This window comes from Amaranthus tricolor, chromosome 13 (assembly GCF_026212465.1).
Source record: "Amaranthus tricolor cultivar Red isolate AtriRed21 chromosome 13, ASM2621246v1, whole genome shotgun sequence".
NCBI classification, from domain to species: Eukaryota; Viridiplantae; Streptophyta; class Magnoliopsida; order Caryophyllales; family Amaranthaceae; genus Amaranthus; species Amaranthus tricolor.
This window is the reverse complement of record NC_080059.1, coordinates 20202465-20228435: the sequence shown is the minus strand read 5'-3', so window position 1 is coordinate 20228435 and position 25971 is coordinate 20202465. Positions and strand designations below refer to the sequence as shown.

General features: G+C 39.5%; 1 pseudogene; it reads left to right on the top strand.

The window, feature by feature from the left end:
- Positions 1–13174: 13174 nt before the first annotated feature.
- Positions 13175–25507, top strand: LOC130798909 (probable serine/threonine-protein kinase PBL3; annotated as a pseudogene).
- Positions 25508–25971: the final 464 nt, after the last annotated feature.

Here is a 25971-nt window from a genome sequence, read left to right as displayed (position 1 = left end):
TGCATTCATGTAGTTTTTTGATTTCAAATCTTACGAAATGATTTTAGACTTATCAATGTGCAACAATTTTTATGATGCCATTTAACTATATTTGCATATTAAATTCATTTATCATAAAGTTAGCATATTTAGCTATTTGTTTCATAATTTGGCGAGAATATATTGCCCCAAAATAAAACCCGTTAAAATTTGCCTCCGGTACAAAAACTCGAAACTAAGCATTTCCTACAACCACAAACTATTATGGTTGGTGTTAGAGTTATTGATAACTTGAGTGGACCATTCAAGACTATGTATTAGTATAAATGCATAGAAGTGAAATCTTTTGGGTGTTTAAGTTAGTCACTTAATGCGTAGTTAAGTTGGCGGATTAATTTGTGTGTTAATGATGGTGTTTAAGTTGGTGATCAAGACATGGAGTAAATGGTGTGTTGATGGAAGCACTTAAACATGCATATTATGATGGTAATTAAGACATCATGAATGATAGTTAATGAGAAGACTAAAGAGTAAAAATTCTTGTATGAGGCATCCAAGTAATGAAGCATTGCCTTGATCAAGCATTGGATTCGATTTTTGACTCTTGGTGTTCTTTGGAGCAATTTATTATGGATCTAATCCTTTGTATTAAGTATGCAATACTCATAAATGTAATCACCTCTATAAATAAAGGTTTCATATGCTCATTGTAACACATCCACAAAATACCATAAGCCTAAACACATAGCCTAATCTCTTCTCTATTATAATTCTCCAATTTGAGAGTTCTTTGAACTCCTTTGTGATGATATAAGTGAGATACTACACACCAGAGGACGTAGTCTTAATTGGGTGAACCTCGTTAAATCTTGGTGATATTAGCACGTTGTTTGAACTCTAATATAGCATAGTTTTCATTTGGACTATTCAATTGAAGCTAAAGAGAGGGTAGAGCTAGCACAATTCAATTGAACTCTTATATATATATATATATATATATATATATATATATATATATATATATATATATATATATATATATATATATATATATATATATATATATATATATATATATATATATATATATATATATATATATATATATATATATATATATATGTTTCGGTTATAAAACGAGGAAGTGGGAAACACTCGAAATACCGTTAGTAGAAGTGTTATCGGGAGTGACGATTCGTGGAAGGAAGCGACTTGAATTCCTGCAAAACAACACGTTAGCCTTGTCCAGGGGGTGATCTCCCGAAAAACCCCTCCGAGGCTCAAGTTAGAACGTGGATATGAGAATATGGAGTAAGTGATTACAGAATGAATACGAGAAGATGCAGTGGATGATGTTATTGGAATGTTGGTAGGCTAATGAAGTGGAGTATGAGCAAGGATGCTTATGAGGATTATTTTCAGATGCCCCCCCTCTCTCTCTGATGGTTGTCTCTATTTATAATGGTGGGGAAGGAAGTTACTTCAGAAAGGAGAGGTTGAAGATCATGGGAGCAATGGGAAGTTACCAGCCTTGGAAGAAGGATAGCTAAGCATTGAGGGAGAGTGGGAAGTTATTTTGCTGGAAGGAAGTTAGGGTATTGGGAAGTAAACAGCCTTTGGGCCTTTCAAGGGAGGAAGGAATTCAGACAAAGGCCCATTGAATGAAGGACAAAGTCAATATGGAAAGTCAAAGGTCATTAAGGTAAAATGACATTAATAATTTTAAACAAATAAATAAGTTAGATAAATGATACCATGACAGTTAGCCCCACGCACGAAGAATGATATAAGGAAGGCAACCTTGATGAACCGAAGTATCTTTCTTTGTGTGGAAATGGTAATCGTCAGTTGGCAGATCTTTCGGAGGATCCGCAGGATATGCTTCAAGAAAAATAAATAACATCAGTAAAGCCGCGGCTTCGAGCATGCCGCGGAATGTCTTTGTCCGTCTATATATTTCAGCAGGAGAATAGATGCAGAAGTTGGATCCTGGTACATGTTCTACTGATGCCGCGGAAGCCCCAATACTTAGAATATTTTGGGACAAGACAACCCCCAAGTAAGGTCCGACTTATCGACCATACGGACAGGATGCAGGTTTGGTCTGATCTACCTTCGTTTTTGTTGCCGTGCTATAAGCCGTGGAGTTAGGGAAAATATGATACCGCGGCATAAATGAGTTGACCCGCCAGTCAAATGAGCCAAACGTATTGAAGACCCGGCTTGAATATATAATTAGATTTTTATTCTTCACTGAGGTACTCAAGGGGGTCCGACTTATAGATGTTGCGGGGAGATAAAAAGACTTGGAATCGCTTTCTTCGTTCTAACATGTCCCCCCTTTTTCTTCTAGTACGCGGAAAGATTATGTAATTCCGTGCCTCGGATGATACTGAAAAAATGGAAGAATTTCTCCCATACTTAGAGTTTTGACACCCTAACTGGAGGCACCTGGGGGTCCGACTTATCGACCATGCGGACATCCCAATACTTGGAATAATTTTTATCCGTCCTGGTGTAATTCAGGGTCCGACTTGTCGACCCTACGGTTTTAACAGAAAATTTTATAACTTGGAGAATCTGTTGTCATTTTACCCCATCTTTGCAGTCCGACTTATCAACTACCCGGTCATAATCAAGATCTGACACTTAGAAAATATTTTCAATATCACCCCTCATGGAGGGTCCGACTAATCGACTTCAACGACATTATATGAGAATACTTAGACAAATCTTTGACGTTTGCCCCCTTATTGGGGGTCCGACTTATCGACTCCCCGGTTAAAGTTTGGGACACCACCTTTCGTTTAAAGGATGTTTAGGTTCGATGTTTTAAGCATTTATTGTTCCAATAAATAGGGTTCTTGGAACAGTTCTCTCCCACATAACTCATTAATTCCTTCAATTCTTCAAATTGCTAGAAAGAGAAAGTAGAGAGAGACGCTCTGGCAATCTTCAACCTTCCTTCAAACTTCTGACAATTCCCTCGAAGATCTTCAAGGATTCTGACAAAACTTCATCAAACTTCTGACAGATCTTCAAAATATTTTCAAGGTATTTAAATCTTTCTTCAAATTTCTTGAATTTCTTCACATTAATCTTCAAACTATTCTTCATATTATTCTTCGTTAACTGGAATGTTTAAAGTTTTTGAATTAATTTCATGAAATTAGCCCTTATCCTTCACAAATTTTGCCTACTATTTTATGACTATCGTTAATATGGATGTCGCGGCTACTCATGAGATAATAGCTAACTTCGACATTAACTCAGATACCCCGACGAAAATTCCTTTGGTAGCATGTAGACGCTTTAATAAAGAGGGGTTGTTAATGAATGATTCGGACGATAGTAGTTCGGTGAGAATCACCCCTCATTATGAACCAATAAAAGCCGGGGATGAGTCGTCTGTGTCCCCTGTATACCCTCCGGAGATAATGAAAACCGCTCCTTGGGAAGTGAGCGTTGCTTTCTTCCCCAATTACCTGCCGCGAAGAAATCCTGACCTAGAAGGGTTATTGTATGTAGATATGGAAAACGTTGAAGAATCAGCCGAGTCTTCTGGAAGGGAGAGTGCAGCGCCAGTTCATCCTCCATTCTACATTCCAAGTGGCGGTCCCCTTAACTATTTCATAGATCAACAAACCAAGAGAGACCTAGACAAGCGTCGGGAAGCCATCTCTCAGAAATGGGGTTTGAAGGATGACATTAATATAATTACCCCGGGGAATTATGACACCGTTAGGTTTCCTCCCCCATACTGTATAGCCGTATATTTTCCTTCTTTTGAGTTAGGACTTAGGTTTCCTCTTCACCCATTTTTTAGAGGTGTTAGAGTTTTTGAACGTTTCAGTGCCTGAGTTATATCCGAACGCCTGGGGTTGTATGGTGGCATTTTTGATCTTATGTAAAGTTTTAGCCGTGCCACCAACACTCACCGCATTTAGATATATATTTAGAGCCCGCCTATGTAACTCTCAATCATACGGCTGTGGCTGGATAACTTTCACCCACCGTCGTGGACTGAAGATAGTCCACGACCTCCCCGATAACCAAAAGGGGTATAGGACGAAGTTTGCCTACCTATACAATTCGGGAGGATGGAATATTAAGACCTCCTTCGACATCAAACCCAACCTTTCGGGTTTTAATAATGGGATCCCGCAGTGTTCTTTTAGTGACGCGGTGATCGTTGAGTATGCAAAGATGGACGTTCAATTGGGAAGGAAACCCATGAACGTCCAACTCAACTGGATACCGGGTCGTCCGGAGTTGGAGAATGAAAACCTCCTCTCAGCATTCGGCATCAGCTTGGCTATCGATCGGAGTAAGAGTCGTCGGATTTCTTCCTTCTCTTTTTTATGGCATGTTTACTTGTTTCTAACTCGTGATTTTGCAGGGATAGCAGAGGAAAACCTACGAGCGAAAAATCCAGAACTCATGAAGAAATTCAGCGTCATGAGATTTGTTCACGGGGCTATCCAACGGCCCGCAGAAAAACCTCTACCTCTTCCTCCAAAGGTATAACTTCATACATTTTTTGTAACTGAGAGATTTCCTTGATTTCTTCTAACTTTTTATCTTGTAGGACTCGGCAACAGTGGAGAAGGGGCTAGATGAAGTGCCCGGTGAGGAGGAGGCTCTCCGTCTCCTCGAGGAGAGGAAGAGAGTCCACATTCCCGATGACTCTCAGAGGGTAATTCCCTCTAAGAAGAGGGAATCGAGGAAGAAGAAAAGTGGGAAGGAGAGAAAGAGAAAAAGAGACTCTCCTTCCCATGGGGAGAGCGCGGCAAAGAGGGCCTCCCTAGATACAATTCACACCGCCGTACCTCTACAAGCGAGGTCGGCGGGAGAGGAGACATCGACTCCCCCGACCGAAGCTCCCATCTCCCATAAAGGCAAGGAGAAGGTCGGGGAGTCGTCTGCGGCCCCAGAGCCGCGGATAGAGGAGGTGTATCGTCGTAGGGAGGTCACACCCTTCCAGCACGATACCTTCTTCAATGAATTGGGCCACATGGGTATGATCACCCGTTTTAACAGGGCGACATCCCATCTGATCAGCCGGAAGGACGTCGATCATCTATAGTCCCTGCCTCCTATCGACAGGGTTCGCCAACTCCAGGCCTCGGCGGCTGAGGTACGATGTTACATTTTTCATAATCTGTTTGAATAAGACGGCCAGATAATCTATTGACCTGATTCCTTTTTTGCAGACATACTTGAGGTTATCGTTCGAATTGAACCTCAGTCGTCAGAGTGCCGCGGATAGAGAAACCCTGGCGGCCCTCACTTCTCACTGCACTGAACAAGAGGAGGAGCTGAAGAAACTAAGGGAGGATCTTGAGGAGCTGCCGGTCTTAAAAGAGAAGCTGGCTAAGTGCGTCGAACTAAAAGAGCGCTTAGTCAGCACAGAACAATGGCGAGAGAAGGCCAGGAAGCAGCTGGAGGGGACCGTGGCTAGTTTAGACGCGGCTTCAAACATGTCGGCCACCCTCGGCCATGAGATCGGGCACCTGACGGATATTCATGCTAGGCTGGTTCAACAAAACCAGTCACTTCTGCGTCAGGTGTCTGATGATTCGGATAAGTTCCAAACCTTGTTATCCGCGGCAAGAATATACAAGCTTTGCTTGGGTAGGAAGTCGCGGATGGTAAGGGATTGGTTGACCTCGGATGAGCCGGAGACGTCAAGTTTCTTGGGGGCGCTGATCGCGGAGATGGTGGGCGCCGGTACCATGATAAGTGTTGAAAAATTCCACCTGGCTGCCGCGGAGTTAGGCGTCGACTTCGATTCCCTCCTTGAGAAGGCAAACGAAAAGGGGAACGAAGCTTTGGCTAACCTAGCTCCGATTTTGGAGCGGGAGTCAGCGGTGCTGGTGGACCCCCATTGGGACGCGGAAGAGGCAAGGGAGTGGTCGGAGAGAGTGGACCTTGCTGCTGAAAGGGAGGCCTTATGCCTTGATTTAGATAAACTCTCTCTCTCTCTCTCCTCCCTCAGCCTCGGACGTCCCCGAGAACTTGACGCTCTCTAAGCTGGAGAGTTTATGCTTAGATTTATCCAACCTGCTGATTGACGAGGGCAAAAACCTCCAAGGCTTATCCAGGGATTTATCCGAGATCGGAGTGGAGCCGTTCGATGTTGAAGAATTTATAAGCTTCACTCCGAGCCTTGGCGAGGGAGTGGCCGGGTCCCCTCCTCAAGATCCGGAGGGAGATGTAGACGCCTTCTTGGACGATTTCTGATTTTGTAATGTAAATTTGACATTTGTAATTAACTTTTATAACCTTGAATAGAATCATTTTTTGTGCCGAATTATTCGTATGATCAATGATTATTCTTGATAACAATGTATTGCTGTGTTTAAGTATTTCCAATTCTATTTCATTGGCCGCGGCTTCTTTCAATCAATAAGCAAGAAATAATTTTTTACTTGGAACAATTCCGATCTTGGGGCCCCATTCTATGGGCCCGATTTATTGATGTCACGGCTAGGTGATATTTACTTAGTAAACTTGACAACTTCGACTTTGGAACCAATCTATGGGTCCGACTTATCGATGTCACGGCCGGGTGACCTTGAAGATTTACTTGGTCTAATTTTGAACTTAGGACCCCCATCTGAGGGTCCGACTTATCGACGTTGCGGACAAGAAACATCAAACTAAATATTTACTTAGAATAATTTTGAACTTGAGACCCCAATCTAAGGGTCCGACTTGTCGATATCACGGTTAGGGAACATCAAGTGAGATTTTTATTTGGAATAATTTTGAACTTGGGATCCCAATCTAAGGGTCCGACTTGTCGATGTGACGGCCAGGAAACATCAAGTGAGCTTTTTACTTGGAATAATTTTGAACTTGAGACCCCAATCTGAGGGTCCGACTTGTCAATGTCACGGTTAGGAAACATCTTAGCGAATTTTTTACTTGGAATAATTTTGAACATGGGACCCCAATCTGAGGGTCCGACTTGTCGATGTCACGGTTAGGAAACATCTTAGCGAATTTTTTACTTAGAATAATTTTGAACTTGGGACCCCAATCTGAGGGTCCGACTTGTCGATGTCACGGTTAGGAAACATCTTAGCGAATTTTTTACTTAGAATAATTTTGAACTTGGGACCCCAATCTGAGGGTCCGACATGTCGATGTCATTGATTCGTGACGACTTAGAATTAATTTGGATATGGGACCCCTCTCAAGGGGTCCGACTTATGGACACAACTGAATTTTATAAGATTTGCAATATTACCAGAAGAAGTAGAATATAACTGAGTACTTTTTAGAGCCGGGTAAATCTGAAAAATGAAATCTCGATTATTGAAAAATGTAATGACAACGCGACTCATGCCGCGGGATGAGATACAACTGATTTTGAACAATGTGATAATGCCGCGGGATGAACTTGTGATGACATTAATGATCGGACTGGCCCCTTGCGAATCTTATTAAATGAAGTACTTTTTCAAATGATCTCCATTCCATGGGCAGGGTAGCTTCTTTCCTTTCATGTCTTCCAGTTCAAATGTTCCAGGTTTGATGACACGGACGATTTTGAACGGACCATCCCAGTTGGCTCCAAGCTTCCCTTTCTCTACGATTTTCCCTGTGGCTTCGACTTTGCGTAGGACATAGTCCCCCATATGAATATGTTTGGTTTTGACGAGCCGGTTGAAGCTGCGAATCATTTTGTGCTTTTGGGCCATGGACCTTAATAATGCGTTCCCCCGTGTTTCTGGAAGCAGATCCAAGTTCTCCCTTTTCCTTTGTTCATTCTCGTCGTGTGAGTAGTAGGTAACCCTTGTGGAGGGTATGCCTATCTCTACTGGAAGCACTGCTTCAGATCCATATACCAGAGAGAATGGGGTATACCCCGTTGCTTCTTTGACGGTTGTTCGGCTTGCCCACAGGATGTCGGGTAGTTCTTCGTCCCAAGCACCTTTAACCCCCTCTATCTTCTTTTTGATACCGTTCAGGACCTCCTTGTTTGCTGATTCAACTTGCCCATTTGTTTGTGGCCGAGATACGGATCTGAATCGGATTTGAATGCCAAATCTGCCACAGTATTGTGTTGTGTTCTTACTGACAAATTGTCTCCCATTGTCAGTGATGATCACACGAGGAATGCCGTATCTTGTGATGATATTTCGCCATATGAATTGGCAGACTTGGTTATCCGTGACGGAGCTGAGGGGCTCTACTTCCACGTACTTGGTGAAATAATCAATGGCCACTATAATGAATTTGCGTTGTCCCTTTGCGGGAGGGAAGGGGCCAAAACGATTCATACCCCATTTATCGAACGGTAAGACGGCTTGCATGGCGGACAGGTAGTTAGATGGTTTTCTTCCAATCTTTGAGTGGTATTGGCATTCGGGACATCGCTTGACCAAGGTTTCCGCGTCCTCCCTGAGAGAGGGCCAATAATATCCGCTTCTGAGGACTTTGCCAATGACGGTTCGTACTCCTTGATGTATACCGCATCCGCCTTCATGTATTTCGCGAAGGATGTAGTTTCCTTCTTCAGGAGAAACACACTTTAAGAGGGGATGGGTATATGATTTTTTATAGAGCGTGCCTTCGTGGAGCTCGAACCATCTGGCCTTCTTTTGAAGCACTTTGGCTTGATTCTCGTCATGGTGGAGCGTCTGATTTTGCAAAAATTTGATGTACGGTTCCAACCACATATTTGATCTATGAATTGTGTTAACCATGAGGTTGATACTGGGGTTCGGAAGAACTTCCCAGATAATTTCGCGAGCCGCGAATGTTTCAGCTGAGCTGACGAGTTTTGCCAGGGAATCGGGTTGTGCGTTTTGAGATCTTGGGATGTGGACTAATGTGAATTTGTCGAATTTCTTGACAAATTCTCTTACTTGTTGCAGGTACATCTTCATGCCATCATCTTTGGCCTCGAATTCTCCATTTACTTGTCCGACTATTAACTGGGAGTCAGAAAAAGTGGATAATACTTTCGCCCCTGCTTCATAGCAGATTTTGAGCCCCATGAGCAATGCTTCATATTCCGCTTCATTATTAGAGGCCGCGAACTCGAATCAGACCGCTCTTTCCATACGGACCCCAGCAGAGGACATGATCAGCAGCCCAGCTCCGCTTGCTGATTGTGTCGAGGATCCATCCACATACAACTTCCATTCTTGATTTGGCTCAGGATATTGTGGGATAGTGCTTTCGGCGATGAAGTCAGCCAAGGCTTGTGCTTTGATCGCTATTCTTGGTTCGTATTCGATGCCGAAATCTGCAAGTTGATTACCCCAATCAGTGACGCGGCTTGATTTGTTTTTTCCTTCCAAAATCTTTTTCACCGGTTGGCCGGATCTGACAACGATCTGGTGGGATTGAAAGTATGGTTTCAGTTTCCTGCTCGCCATCACGATTGCAAATAAGACCTTTTCTATTTCGCTGTAGTTTCCCTTAGATCCTCGAAAGGCGTGACTCACATAGTATACGGGGAATTGCTTCTTTTCTCTTTCGGCGATCAGTACTCCTGACAGAGAGTATTCGGAGACTGAGACATATAAGACCAGTTTTTCCCCGTTGTATGGCGAGACTAGTTTCGGCAAAGAAGACAAGTGTTCTTTCAACTGCTGGGATGATTCCTCGGCTTCTTTTGTCCATTCGAACTTGCTTTGCTTGAGGGGTTTTGAAGAAGGGCGAACATCTGTCCGCGGACTTGGATAAAAACCTTCCCAAAGCAGCTATGCATCCTGTTAGCTTTTGAACTTCTTTTACGGACCCTAGGGACTTCATGTCCCGGATTGCCTGTATCTTATCAGGGTTGGCTTCTATTCCTGTTTCTTCAACAAGGAAACCAAGGCATTTCCCACCGGTGACTCCAAACACGCACTTTCAGGGTTGAGTCTCATTTGATATTTCCGGAGGGTGTTGAACGTTTCGCGTAAGTCCGCGGCATGTTGGGACGCCTGCTTGCTTTTTGTGATCATATCGTCCACGTATACTTCCAAGTTTCGGCCTATCTGAGATTGGAAGACCTTATTGACCATTCTCTGGTAAGTAGCTCCAGCGTTCTTTAACCCGAAGGGCATAACTTTGTAGCAGTATACTCCGGCATTCGTGATGAAGGCCGTATGGGGCTGGTCTTCTGTGGCCAAGGAAATCTGATGGTAGCCGGCGTTAGCATCCATGAAACTCAGTAGAGCATGGCCTGCCGTGGAATCTACCAAACGATCTATTTTAGGAAGAGGATAATCGTCCTTGGGGCAGGCCTTATTCAGATCCGTGAAATCAACGCACATCCTCCACTTGCCGTTTGCTTTTTTCACGAGGACGACGTTTGAGAGCCAGTCGGAGTATTTGCATTCTTTGATGAATCCAGCTCTCAGAAATTTCTTCACTTCTTCTCGAGTAGCCTCTATCCACTCTCTTCCTTGATGTCGTAGCTTTTGCTTCACGGGTTTGTAGCCTGGCTTTATATCAAGTTTATGGCACATCACACTTGTAGGGATGCCAGGCATTTCTACCGTGGAAAAAGCGAAGACGTCGCGGAACTCAGTAAAGGTGGCCACGATATCTTGCATCACCGGGCCAGGGAGGTCCTTCCCTATTTTGATGCGTTTTCCTCCGAATATTTCCACCTCCTCGTATCGCTCTAGGGGGCGAGGCCTTTCTTACGGGTTGGGGTTCTCTAGATACACGCTCATGACGCTAGGGGACTCCTCTTCCCTATCCCTTTTGGAGGGGGTGATGGAAGTTCCTCGTTTTAAGGTGTTGATGAGGCATTGGCGTGCCGTCACCTGATCCCCTTTGAGAATTCCTGCCTGTCCATCATCCCGCTCGAATTGTAGCAAGAGTTGATGGGGAAAGATCGCGGCTTTGATTTTGTTGATCAGCGGAAGCCCCATGATAGCATTGTAGGGAAAGGTGAGATCCACCACCGTGAATCGTATGTGCATGGTTCTGCTTTCATTTCTTTCCCCCACCCGCACGGGGAGGATGATTGTGCCCAGGGGGATAACTTGACTTCCCCCAAACCCAATTAGTGGTTTGTCTAGGGGCTGTAAGTGCTTTTCTTCGAACTTTATTTTTCTCAGGCACTCCATTGTTATGAGATCATCCGTGCTCCCGGTGTCCACGAGTACCCTTTTGACTTTCATTTGCCCAATTTTGAGGGTGACCACCAGAGGGTCAGTATGGGGTTGTTGCAGCGTTTGGGAGGTCGTGGCATCGAACCTCATGATCGGCCCACTTGATGGGGCTTTCGGGGGCCCTTTTAGCAGAGTGTGGACGCTATTTCTCGCTGCGCGGATGGTAGGATATTCTTCCGTATATCCTCCGAAAATCATGTTGATAGTTCCTTGAGTGTTGGAACTTTCGCGACTGGCCTCATCCCTTTTGGGGGATCTGCGTCTCTGATTCCATGGCCTCCTCTCTACTTCCCTTCCAGCATCGTAGTCCTTTCGGTTGATGAACTTGGACAATTTTCCCTCGTCAGCCAACTGATGTAGGATACGTTTGAGTTCGCGGCATTGTGCCAAAGTGTGGTCGTGCTCTTTGTGGTAATCACACCACAGATTGTAGTTGCGCTTATCAGAGGGGGTGTCAGTAGGAGGTGGAGTTGGCAATTGATCCCTGATGGCGAAGAATATGTCCTTCCTGTTCCGGTTGAACAGCGGATCATTGCCTCCATCTAACAGATTCCGCGTCCTGGGCTCCCCTTCAGTGACATATACGTGACGGGATCGTGGGGGCCCCATATCCGACGGGGGTTCCGGATGACGCGGCATGTAGTTTCTTTCCCTCCTTGATGACTGTTCTTCCCTGTTCCTTGAGGGATGATTGGTTGGATCCTTCTTATCCGACCTCCGTTTTTTAGGATCATGGGCTTAACATATTTCGGAGGCCGTGACATAGCTTTGACGTTGCTTCATGGCCTCCGCGTACGTCTTTACTTGACTTTCGACCAACTGGAACTTCAGCCGTTGGGCCTTCATTCCGTTGATCAGGGCATTTAATGCAACCGATTCTTCCAAATCAGTTACCTCCAATACCGCCTCATGAAGTTTTTTTAGATAAGATGATATTGACTCTCTTCCAATTGCGTGATGCTAAGCAAATGGAAGTTTGATTTTTCCTGTCTTCTTGATGCTACAAAATGACCCAGGAACTTGCCTTCCAATTGGGCGAAGTTGTGGATACTTCCTCCTGGAAGGGAGGTATACCATGTCAGCGCTACTCCCGTAAGGATAGTTGGGAAGAACTTGCACCACAATGACGGGTCATTGGTATACAGCAGCATCAGGTTTTTGTAGGCCATCAGGTGTTCCTCCGGGCAGGATGTTCCATCGAAGTCCGCCATGTTTGGAATTTTTATTTTCCCGTTATTGGGAGTATTTAGTTTCTCTGGGGCCAGTGGAGAGATGATTGGTATGAAATTTTCAGGAAGGCAACTTTTGCCGGCCTCATTCCGCGGCATAATGATGCGGCGGCTAGATTCCGCGGCTTGGACTTGCTTTCTTTCTTCCCTCCTTTTATCCACCAGTGATTGGACGCTTTCAGACGTCTTTTGTTTCTTGCTCTCTAGGAAGGTGCGGGCGTCTTGAGAGGCGGTTTTAGATTCGCCATCTCGCGGATTTGTTTTGCCGAGACTCGGGTAGGTTCGGGATCTTTCCCGCCTCTTCTTATTGCGCCTACTGGAGTGGGAAGTCCTCGAGTTCCCATCTTGAGATTCATGAGACTTTGGTATCTCTTGATGGGGTTCGATTCGTTCCTGCAAATTTTTTATTTGGTCCGCCATGTCTTCCAACACTCGTCGTTGAGTAGGAGTATTATTTATGACAGCGCGGAGTTGTTAAGAGAAAACAGCGGTGAGGTTTCGTGCTAGCATGTCCAGATCACGACGAGTCACGGCTTGATTATTAGCGTGACCTGCGGAAGTGTCTGTATCTGTGCTGTGCACGGTGGCGGTTTGAGTCGGATTTTTCCTAGGAGCCATGACTTCTTATTCACTCCCCACAGACGGCGCCAAACTGTTTCGGTTATGAAACGAGGAAGTGGGAAACACTCGAAATACCGTTAGTAGAAGTGTTATCGGGAGTGACGATTCGTGGAAGGAAGCGACTTGAATTCCTGCAAAACAACACGTTAGCCTTTTCCGGGGGTGATCTCTCGGAAAACCCCTCCGACGCTCAAGTTAGAACGTGGATATGAGAATATGGAGTAAGTGATTACAGAATGAATACGAGAAGATGCAGTGGATGATGTTATTGGAATGTTGGTAGGCTAATGAAGTGGAGTATGAGCAAGGATGCTTATGAGGATTATTTTCAGATGCCCACCTCTCTCTCTGATGGTTGTCTCTATTTATAATGGTGGGGAAGGAAGTTACTTCAGAAAGGAGAGGTTGAAGATCATGGGAGCAATGGGAAGTTACCAGCCTTGGAAGAAGGATAGCCAAGCAATGAGGGAGAGTGGGAAGTTATTTTGCTGGAAGGAAGTTAGGGTATTGTGAGGTAAACAACTTTTGGGCCTTTCAAGGGAGGAAGGAATTCAGACAAAGGCCCATTGAATGAAGGTCAAAGTCAATATGGAAAGTCAAAGGTCATTAAGGTAAAATGACATTAATAATTTTAAACAAATAAATAAGTTAGATAAATGATACCATGACAATATGTATATATATATATATATATATATATATATATATATATATATATATATATATATGTATATATATATATATATGTATATATATATATATATATATATATATATATGTATATATATATATATATGTATATATATATATATATATATATATATATATATATATATATATACATGTATATATATATATATATATACATGTATATATATATATATATATATATATATATATATATATATATATATATATATATATATATATATATGTTTCGGTAATGAAAAGAGGAAGTGTAAAACATACTTGAGATACTTGAAGTGGAAGTGTTATCGAAGTCAACGGTCAACGAACTGGAAGTGAGATCTGACTCTTCCGTGGCAGTGACCTGAAGTCCTGCAACACAACACGCGCGCTAGCCTTGCCCAAGGGAGTGATCTTCCGGAAAACCACTCCGACGCTCAAGTCAGATCGGAGATGAGAGATCGATGAATGAACGATAATAAATTGAACGCAAGAATGTAGATATCAGAATATTGGTTGTTTATATTCTGGTGTTCTGATGAAGAAGATGATTAGAGATTTTGGCAGAGTTTCGGTATGGTATTTTTTCTTAGGTGGGTAAATGATGCTGGCTGCCTCTATTTATAATGGTGGAGAGGGAGTTATTTCTAGGAGAGAGTAGGTCATCATAGTTGTGATGGATAATAGTGGGTAGTTATTTTAGGGTTTAAGGAAGTTAGTTACTTGTCGGTCAATCAAACTGAACAGGATGTTAGAAAAGCCCCTTGACTAAGAGTCAAGGTCAACGGCAAGTCAAAGGGTAACTAGGTAGTTTCACAACGACCATTATTAAATAAATAAATTTAAATGTTACCATAACAATAACTTTTTTATAAAACTTTTCTGAACAAGTACATAAGTGAAACTTGGAATGATGAATGATGTTTAACAAGATTGTGTTTTTTATAAAACCACCTCAATGACTAATTGGAGAGGTTTGCATAAGATGATTGTGATTAACACATGATAAAAGAATGGTTTATGTTTAGATAGAAGTATCTTACATTGTGTCAATACTTTACCCAATGTTTCCCTATACAAAATTGTCTTCTTCACATAATGTTAGACAACCCTTGTGATCCAAACATAATGGTGTTAATCCGTGTCTACAAAAAATACTTGTTTCATATTGATAGTTAATTTCAAACTTTTGGTTGTGGAAGAACATTGAGATCAATCATACTATGAGATACAATTTAATGTGTTGCATGCATAAGTTCAGGAGGAACTTCTAGTTGTCTTCGCAAAATGGCTAATCTGTCTAATCTTTATTTTCCAATGTGTGGATTTTGTAATTATAACCATTTCTAACTTTCAACACCTAAAGCATGCATAATTGATATTGTATCTAACACAGTCATATTATTATGAGATTTCATTAGTCGTTTTTAGCGCCTAATTTTTTTGTATATATATTTGTTTGTTAATAATTATATAATTAGTGATGGTAGTAATTTGAAAAATTTCTACGATGATTAGAAACTTGTTAATTCGTAACGCGGTTATGAATAGTAACAAGTAACGTAAACTTTAGAGGTAAAACTCAAAGTTGAGCAATTACCCATAACAGTTCGAGAAAATTTTAATTATTACCCGAGCATAATCCACAAAATACACCCCAAGCCAAACACTAGCCTATATCTCTTCTCTATTGTAATTCTCCATATTTGAGAGTTCTTTGAACTCCTTTGATAATATAAGAGATACTACACACCGGAGGACGTAGCCTAAGTTGGGTGAACCTCGTTAAATTTTTTGTGTCGTTTTATTGCTTTACTTTCTCCTACAAACATCGATATCATTGTTGCGTAATTTGTTTCTCACAAAACCTCATACACTCGATCTTGGCAATATTGGAGTTTGAAACACATTGTTCGAACGCTAATACATCATCGTTTTCAGTCTGTATCAACAAGTATGTTGTTAGAGTAAAAAAAAAGCTAATTTCTTAAGTATGTATCAAATGTGCGCAAATTATCTTCGATCTCTTTGAAAACAATTGCCAAAACCGTTACGATGCTAAGAACAATACAAACAACAATGAACAAAACAATGTTTGACAATGTAAGCTAATCAAAAGGACACAAGGATTTAAGGAGGTTCACCCAATGATGGCTACGTCCTCCGTGGTGTGTAGATTCTGTTTATATTATATCAAAAGAATACAAACAACACTTCTTAATGAAGAATTACAATTGAGAAAGAGATATAAACAATAGGCTATGTGTTTGGCTTAGGGGTTGTGTTTGATGTGTTTGATGTGTGAGTATGAGCTCTATTTATAGTACTAGGTACATGAATATGAATAGCTCACTTGAATACATAGTTAATATTGAGTAATGAATACTATGAAATAACTCTAAGGATTTGAAAGGTCAAAAACAAGCATCCCATGCATATCAGAGGATCCGCTCGACCGGATCAGAGAGCTCGCTCGGTCGAGCGAGTATCAGCCAAAACTGGGGCATTCTGTCTGACCACTCGACCTACCAAAAATGACTCGCTCGGTCGAGCGGGTAGGTCGAGCGACCTTACTGCTTCCTCTGTCAGAATTTGATCTAGCATACAATAAATCAAACCCTTTCATTTTCTTCATTAATCTTCATTAACAGCCATAATTCTTCATGAATACTCCACACATAATTACATCCATTTAGTTACCATCATCCAAGAGTCACACTCATGAATTCAACCCTTTAATGTGCACTCAAGTCACACACTACCATTCATAACAATGTCCACCTTGACTTGAGTTCACCCAAGTCAAAACATTCATCAATCCACTTCATAATAAAAACATACACACCTCAAAATGCCCAAGAGGGCATTATTTCAAGCAAGGAGCTAAACCTACCAAGTCAACACATAATTCAAACTTGGTAGTAGGTAATGACTTTGTCATCATGTCGGCCGGATTTTCCGTAGTGTCAATCTTCTTCAATAACACCCTTTTGTGCTCAACTTCATCCCGGATGAAATTATACTTAATATCAATGTGCTTGGACCTTCTATGAAATGTATTTTTATTTCTACCCAAATGAATTGCACTTTGACTATCACAATGCACACTTACCTCACACACCTTATTGCACATTTCACCAACAAGACCTTTAAGCCACTTTGCCTCTTTGAATGACTCGGCCACGGCTATGTACTCCGCTTCGGTTGTAGAGAGAGCAACCACATCTTGCAGCGATGATTGCCAACTTATCGCCGAACCACCCAAAGTGAACACGAACCCACTTGTGAACTTTCTATTATCTAGATCACCACCATAATCCGAGTCACAAAACCCGGTTAGCTTGCTTGCATTCTTCCTATACATGAGACAAACATTAGAAGTAACTTTCAAATACCTCAATAACTACTTTAGCGCCTCCCAATGTCCCTTCCCCGGATTAGACATATATCTACTCACCAAAATCACCGCATGAGCAATGTCGGGTCTAGAACATACCATAGCATACATAACGCTACCAACGGCACTAGTGTATGGAATTCTTACCATTTGCTCTTCATCCTCCTTTGTTTGTGGACACAAATTCTTGGATAATTTGAAATGAGAAGCAAGAGGAGTAGACACACCTTTAGCATCATCCATAGAGAAACGTTGCACAACTTTCTCAATGTATTTCCTTTGACTAAGGTATAGGATACCCTTAGCCCGATCTCTCAAAATCTCCATCCCAAGAATCTTCTTGGCTTCACCAAGATCTTTTATATCAAATTCACTTGAAAGCAACTCTATCAAGTTCTCCACCTTGAACAAAGAACTACATGCTACTAGCATGTCATCAACATATAAGAGCAAATATAACAAAGACCCATCTTCAAACTTCTTAAAATAGACACAACTATCATAAGAACTTCTAATAAAATCATGTGAAATCATAAAGGAATCAAACCTTTTGTACCATTGCCTTGGATATTGCTTCAACCCATACAATGACCTCTTCAATCTACACACATGATTCTCCTTACCGGCTACCTCAAAACCTTCCGGTTGCTTCATAAAGATTTCTTCTTCAAGCTCACCGTGAAGAAAAGCCGTTTTTACATCCAATTGATGTAACTCCAAATCCTCCATCGCCACCAAAGCAAGAAATGCCCTTATAGAAGAGTGTTTCACCACCGGTGAGAAAACCTCATGAAAATCAACACCCTCAATTTGAGAGTATCCCTTTGCAACTACCCTTGCTTTGTAGATGGGAGGAATATCACTAGAAGGACCCTCCTTCCTCTTGAATATCCACTTGCACCCCACAATTTTCTTTTTTTTTGGTGCAACAACGATATCCCAAGTTCCATTCTTTGCAAGAGACTCCATCTCTTGCTTCATAGCAATCAACCACTTGCTTGAGTTATTTGAGGCCATAGCCTCCTTGTACGTACTTGGTTCATTTAACCCTTCGACTTCGCTAGCAATGTTGAGAGCATAAACAACATAATCACACTCTTCAATATACCTCCTTGGAGCCACGATCTTCCTTCTTTGCCTAGTTGTGGACAAAGGAGGAGACCTTTGTTGAACATCATCATAATTTTTCTCATCATCAATATTAGAAGGTTGAGCCTCCACTTGTGCATCATCATTTACATCATTATCAAAAGATTTTTCAACACTAGATACAAGCATGCTATTTTCATCAAAAACAACATCTCTAGAAACAATTATTTTCTTTGATTCATTACACCACACCCTATACCCCTTTACACCCACTCCATATCCCACAAAAATACCTTTTCTAGCCCTAGGTTCTAACTTACCATCATTTACATGAATATAAGCTGGACAACCAAAGATTCTAAGACTAGAATAGTTTACCGGAGTGTTGTACCACACTTCTTGTGGCGACTTGAATTTTAAGGCGGTATGAGGTGAACGGTTGATCAAGTAACATGCCGTAGCCACCGCTTCGGCCCAAAATTGCTTCCCCAAATTTGCTTGATTTAGCATGCATCTAGCCCTCTCTAACAATGTTTTATTCATCCTCTCCGCAACACCATTTTGTTGAGGACGTCCTGCACAAGTTCTATGTCTAACAATGCCTTCATTAGAACAATATTTGAGAAATTTATTATCAACAAATTCAAGACCATTGTCGGTTCTTAAGGTCTTGATGCTCCTACCGGTTTTCTTTTCAATCATCTTCTTCCATTCCAAGAAGACATCAAACACTTCATTTTTATGTTTTACAAAATAACACCAAACTTTCCTAGAGAAATCATCAATAAAGGTCAACATGTAACTACAACCACTAAGGGAGGGCATTCGAGAAGGCCCCCACAAATCGGAATGGACATAATCTAAAATTCCCTTAGTGTTGTGAACGACGGGTTTGAAACTAACTCTCTTGTGTTTCCCATAAACACAATGTTCACAAAAACCAAGGTTCCCAAATTTCTTCCCATCAAATAAACCTTGTTTAGAGAGTTCAAACATACCTCTTTCGCCCATGTGACCAAGCCTCAAGTGCCAAAGTTTGGTGTCATGATCGGACATTGTGCTTGTGGAAACGTTTTCCCGTTCATCACAACTAGTGAGCCTTTGGCAACCTTCATAACTCCACCTTCACAAGTGATTCTACACCCGATCTTATCAAGAGTACCCAAAGACAAAAGATTCTTTTTCAACCCCGGGACATACCTTACATCGGTTAAGGTCCTCACAATCCCATCAAACATTTTTACTCTAATGCTCCCAATCCCAACAACCTTATAAGTAGTGTTGTTTCCCATGGTAACATTTCCCCATCAACACTTTTAAAAGTATGGAAGAAAGTTTTGTTGGGAGTCATGTGGAATGTGCACCCCGAATCAAGAATCCATTCATTATTATCTTTGTACTCATGAGTGGCAACAAGAACATCACCATCATCACTATCATTCACATAACTAGCATTAGCATTGCTAGTTCCTTCCGTAGCCTCTTCCTCATTTTTCTTTTTAAGCTTCCAACAATCCTTCTTGATGTGGCCCTTAAGCTTGCAATAATTACAAGTTTTATTTTTATTTGGCCTAATGGACTTGGACCTCCCTTTACCCTTGTTTTCACTCCCACTAGTGGAACCTTTCTCTTGTGACCTCCCTCTCACAAACAAACCATCACTAGCATTGCTTTGTGACTTTTGTGATAATTGTGAATCAATAAGGTCCCTTTGTGATAAGGCACTCTTCACATCATCACTACTCAAATTATCTCTACCATAAAGTAGAATTTCTCTAAAATTTTTATAAGAAGGGGGTAGAGAACATAAAAGATAAATTGCCAAGTCTTCATCATCAAGATTGACATCAATGTTTTGCAAATCCATAACAATGAAATAAAACTCATCTAAGTGAGGTTTCAAAGGTTTACCTTCCTCCAAGCGTAAATCGTAGAGTCTACTTTTCAAAAGTAGCCTATTGGTAACACTCTTGGCCATGTAGAGTGATTCCAACTTCTCCCATATACTCTTGGTTGTTGTTTCTTTAACAACCTCTCTTAGAACTTCATTGGAAAGGCATAATTGAATTGCCGATAATGCCTTAGTGCCTATCTCTTCCCATCTCGATGCGGACATTCCTTCCGGCATCTTATCTACACCATCAATGGCCTTATGCACACCATTTTGGATCAAAATGGCTCTCATTTTGACTTGCCATAAGCCAAAATTTACATTTCTATCAAACTTCTCTATGTCGAGCTTCATTGTAGTCATGATTCTCAAATAACAACTTCTAAAACACCGTAAAAACTACTTGGCTCTGATACCAATTGAAAACGATTGCCAAAACCGTTACGATGCTAAGAACAATACAAACAACTATGAACAAAACAATGTTTGACAATGTAAGCTAATCAAAAGGACACAAGAATTTAAGGAGGTTCACCCAATGATGGCTACATCCTCCGTGGTGTGTAGATTCTGTTTATATTATATCAAAAGAATACAAACAACACTTCTTAATGAAGAATTACAATTGAGAAAGAGATATAAACAATAGGCTATGTGTTTGGCTTAGGGGTTGTGTTTGATGTGTTTGATGTGTGAGTATGAGCTCTATTTATAGTACTAGGTACATAAATATGAATAGCTCACTTGAATACATAGTTAATATTGAGTAATGAATACTATGAAATAACTCTAAGGATTTGAAAGGTCAAAAACAAGCATCCCATGCATATCAGAGGATCCGCTCGACCGGATCAGAGAGCTCGCTCGGTCGAGCGAGTATCAGCCAAAACTGGGGCATTCTGTCTGACCGCTCGACCTACCAAAAATGACTCGCTCGGTCGAGCGGGTAGGTCGAGCGACCTTACTGCTTCCTCTGTCAGAATTTGATCTAGCATACAATAAATCAAACCCTTTCATTTTCTTCATTAATCTTCATTAACAGCCATAATTTTTCATGAATACTCCACACATAATTACATCCATTTAGTTACCATCATCCAAGAGTCACACTCATGAATTCAACCCTTTAATGTGCACTCAAGTCACACACTACCATTCATAACACTCTTAATTCATATTTATGGTTTAAACTATCTTAAACCCTTTTCTTTTTTAATACCCGCTTAAAAGCTTAAAATTCTTTTGTTATTAGCTTCAGGAGTATTAAAAGTTGGTCTGCGGCCTTTACTATGTGTTCCCTTTTTATACAGATTTCTAAGCATGTTTACTTGTAGCTTAATTGATGCAGACAGAAGTAAACTATCTTGGCCAACTACATCATCCTAACTTGGTGAAGCTTATTGGATATTGTCTTGATGGTGAAAATCCACTTTTGGTATATGAGTTTATGCCCAAGGGAAGCCTTCAGAATCATTTATTCAGACGTAAGTAGCTTCATTTTAGTGCGAGTTTTCTTTTTCTTGAGTTCACTTTAGCTTACATGAATTTTTACATTAATTTGTTTATTTAGTGATAATTTGAACAACCTTGAAAATAAATGAACTTGTATATGTTGGTATTGCAATCCCCTGAAAATTGACTTGGTTGAGTAGTTTTGTTATATTTTGTTTCAGTAGCTTAAAGTATACTTCCCTCATCTTTGAGAGTTTACACGTGTGTGTTGAATTTGAATACATGTGTGGCATTAAAATCTAGCAAATGCTCTAAATCTTTCATATTTTCCTTGTCATTTAAGATCAACAACCTACCTGATTTGTTGGTCTGTATCTTATTTGACTTTAGGTTATATGTTGGTCTTGTGATTTTGGTATAGTTTTTTTTTCATGTTGCCTTTTATTTTGGAACTCGGGGAACTTAAAAAGAGGGCGAGGAATATCCGGCAGTGGAAAAGAATATAAAAGATTTACACTTATTTTTTTGAGATGGTAAAAAGTTGAAATGAATGGAGAAAAAGAATTCACGTGGACGACCACTAGAAATGATGCATTGGTTCATGCAGCGAACCCCAATATTTTATTAAGGCTTTGACATTGGTATGTTTGTTGTGTTTGTTCCAGACCAATTGTGTTACCATCTAATTTGCATATTGGTTATGTTTAAATTTTAATTTTTTGCAGGGGGGCCGTTGCCAGTCTCTTGGGCAATAAGGATTAAAGTTGAAATTGGCCAAAGGACTCTCTTTTTTGTATGATGCTGAACCACAAGTCATCTTTCATGACTTTAAGGCTTCCAATATCTTGTTAGATGCAGTACGTTTGGAGTCCATTCCTTGTAGTATTCTGATACCTCTTCTGATGCTTGCAGGAGTTTAAATCCAATCTATCTGATTTTTATTTGGCAAAGGCAGGACCTACAAGAGATCAAACTTATGTGTCAACTCAGGTCATGGGCACTCAGGGCTATGCAGCACCAGAGTATGTAGCTATAGGTGCAACAACTGCCTATATGATCACATTGTCTTTTCTTTATTGTCTATATATGTCAAATTTTTTAAATTATCCAGACAACATGCACCTATATTGTGAGCTCTTCGTCAAAGATTGGCCTGAAATTGATTCATTTTCAAATGTTAATTAAAGTTTTGGTGTTTGATGATTGTGAATGGCCAAGCGGGGATATTTTTTGAGCTTACCACTTCTAGCTGTTAAATGACTCTTACGGACAAAAATGGTGCTTCCTTCGATTTTGAAAGTTTGTCCTATCTAGAATATTCCATTTATGGAGACATAAACTTGAACATGTTTTTACATGGATATATATGAGTTAAAATATAGTCAGGTATTGTTGGTTTCATCTTCATTTAACTTTATAATTTTTCATAAAATGTATTCATAAATATTGAGGTTTGAACATGTGCTTGAAAATTGGGTAAAAAGTAAATGAAATAAAAAAATTTTATTACCTGAGGGAGTAGTAGATCAGTGTATCAAAGTTGGGGAAGATGGGATATAAAAAAATGTTGGTGTTGGTTGTATAGTTTATATAAATATAGCTCGATACTAATTAATCAACCTTTTTCACCATATCGCCTTTCTGCTAACAGTAATGTCTATAGTTACGGGGTTGTATTACTAGAACTATTAACTGGACGATGTGCACTTGACAGTAGAGTAGAGCATGGTTGACTGGGAAAAGCCATATTTGGGAGATCGAAGAAAGGTATTCTGAATAACGGTTATCTAAACTGGAACGTCAATATCCCAAAAAAGTCGCGTTCACTGTTGCTACACTTGCTTTATTGTGTCTTAATCCATAACTAAGATCAAGGCCTAAAATGTCTAAGGTATTGGAGGAACTCGAGAAGCTTCAAGACCTTAAAACCTCTAATAAAAGCTCCGACGGAGGCTTAACGAACGTATCGAGCCCCATGAGATCTCCAATAAGAAACCACCATACACCTGTCCATTTGACTCTCAGCATCCCCATTGTCATCTCATAGGCAATCTCCTCGTGTTTGTTGACTATGGAGAACCTTTTTCAATGTTTGTTAATGTATCCTCAGCTTGTGAAATCTATTGCTTAAATTACTAGCTAAAGCAAATTCTAGTACTTATTTTTGGTGTATATGTAAATATCCTTCAAGTTTAATGAGCATGGAACCTAGCCATATTTGTTGGTCGGGTTAGATATACTCATTTTTGGAACAACAGATAAGAGATTTACTCTATTAAGTGGTCAATATACCATCTTATATGACTTATCTGTCTTTTTCATTTTTATTTCTTATAATTTAAATATAAAGTTTTATCTAAGAAAGAAGTTTTTCCTTTTCTTTCACATGCTCTTTATAACACATGCTTTAAAATTGCATTTTTCTCTCTAATTAATAATTATACTCCTTCCGAATTTCAATCCGTCTCATGTGTAGTTTGTTAGAATTACTACGTATTACTTTAGTCTGTTTGATGGAACTTACTACATTTTCAATCTTAACTGTGACCTCATACACTTTCTTAAATATAATCCATGCATTTAATGTATATATGCATTTTAAAAATATTTTACATTATTTCTATTTAAAAATGAAACAACACACTTAATAAAGTCACTAAAACTTCTATGTTTTGAGCATTTCAAATATTTGTTTTATTCTAGCATGAAGGCTACTCCTTGCTCTTAATTTGCATTAATTTTTATTTTGGGTTGTTCCACTTATTATGCGTAATCTTGTTGACTTTATTTAAAATTAGACTCTATTTTATCTTCTTTTGATCTCATTCACACATTAATACTCTCTTTTAACATTATCTACACAATTCAATCTGTTGTTATTTACCCTATTCGGTAATTCCGTTGTTAATGGTCATCATTACAATAAGAATACTTAAAAGAAGACTCCCAAGACTTGGATTTTGTCACTTGAAACAAGAAAGTCATCCAAGTCTTCTCGATTATTTGAATTGTTAAGTAAAAATAAATTATTTTATTTAATTTAAATTGTTAATTAAAGATTAATTATTCAAATCGATTACTTGAATTATCAATTACTTGATGTACAACATGGATGTCTAGCAATTATTGCAAGTTGTTTTAAAGAGCCATCAACCTTCGTTTCAAAAGATGACTATGTTTGTTGTTCAAAGGTATAATTTAATACTTTTTCATTGAATAAGTAGGTGATTTACAAATTTAATATTACATTTGAATTGGTTGGTTTCTTGAACTACCTAGCAAAGCTTTATGGCTGAACATATAAGCGTTCAATACGTTTTCATGTCTTAAGTTGATGTTGCTGCTTACTACTTTCTATCTTTTGCTATTGTATCATTCGCATCTTTGCAACACGTTGACATTATAATATTTTCATTCGAATCTATTATATATAAAAAGCAAGGATGAAAAATTCATTTTTTGATTTAATGAATAGTATTTTTTCTTTTGCTTAGCGGTTGACACGTGTCAATTTCAATGGCCAAGATCTTTCTTTAGCTTCAAATGGTAATATATATGATCAATTACTATTTTTTATGTTTAATTGTTATATTTTATTTTTGTTGGTTTACCCACTTTTATTTCTATTAAAATTTGGTGTTTTGAGGTTTAATTTTTGTTTTAGTATAATCTATTACTATTTTTTGTGTTTAATTGTTGTATTTTATTTTTGTTGATTTACCCACTTTTATTTCTATTAAAATTTGGTGATTTGAGGTTTAGTTGTTGTCTATTCATGAATGTGGTTAATTTTTCTAAGTTAGTTATTGCATATTGATGTACTTCAGTGATTCTTGATCGTGAGTTCTGAGGGATTTGTGGATGACAACAATTCATATACTTCTTGATGATGCATTGGTTGGTGATTAGTAGTATTAAATTTGTCTTAGTCTGCTTCTTTTGATACATATCTTTCTATAATTGTTTCAATTTCAGTTTAATGTCATTTCAGTTGAGAAGCAAATCTGCTACGCCTAGTAATTTCGCCATCTAGCATTTCAGGGGTATTAAGCAATGGTGATATTTTTTTAAGGGTTTTTGTTGTTCTTCATTAATTTTGGGTTTTAATGTTAAATTATCTTTGTTTGTAAATCATCTTTGTTTGTTCCTTTTATTTAGTACTCCTTCCTATCCTTCTTATTCTTCCTATTTGTCTCATTTACTTTTTGGTTACTATTTTCACTAATCACTAATAATTTGTATTGTGTTCTTAATCTATAAATTAAAATATAGTCATATGTGTACCAGACTCAAAATTCTTAATCATAATCTTCCGATTAATTATTCCGAAGTTTCAATTCAAATCTCTAATCCTTTGTAAAACGTTTTCCGATTTTGTAATTTCTTTAATTCCTAAACCTTTTCCGATTTTGTAATTTCTTTCAAATATTAAACTTAAAAAAATATTATTTTGTTTAAAATCTTTATAAGCACTAAATATTATTTTACTATTTATAG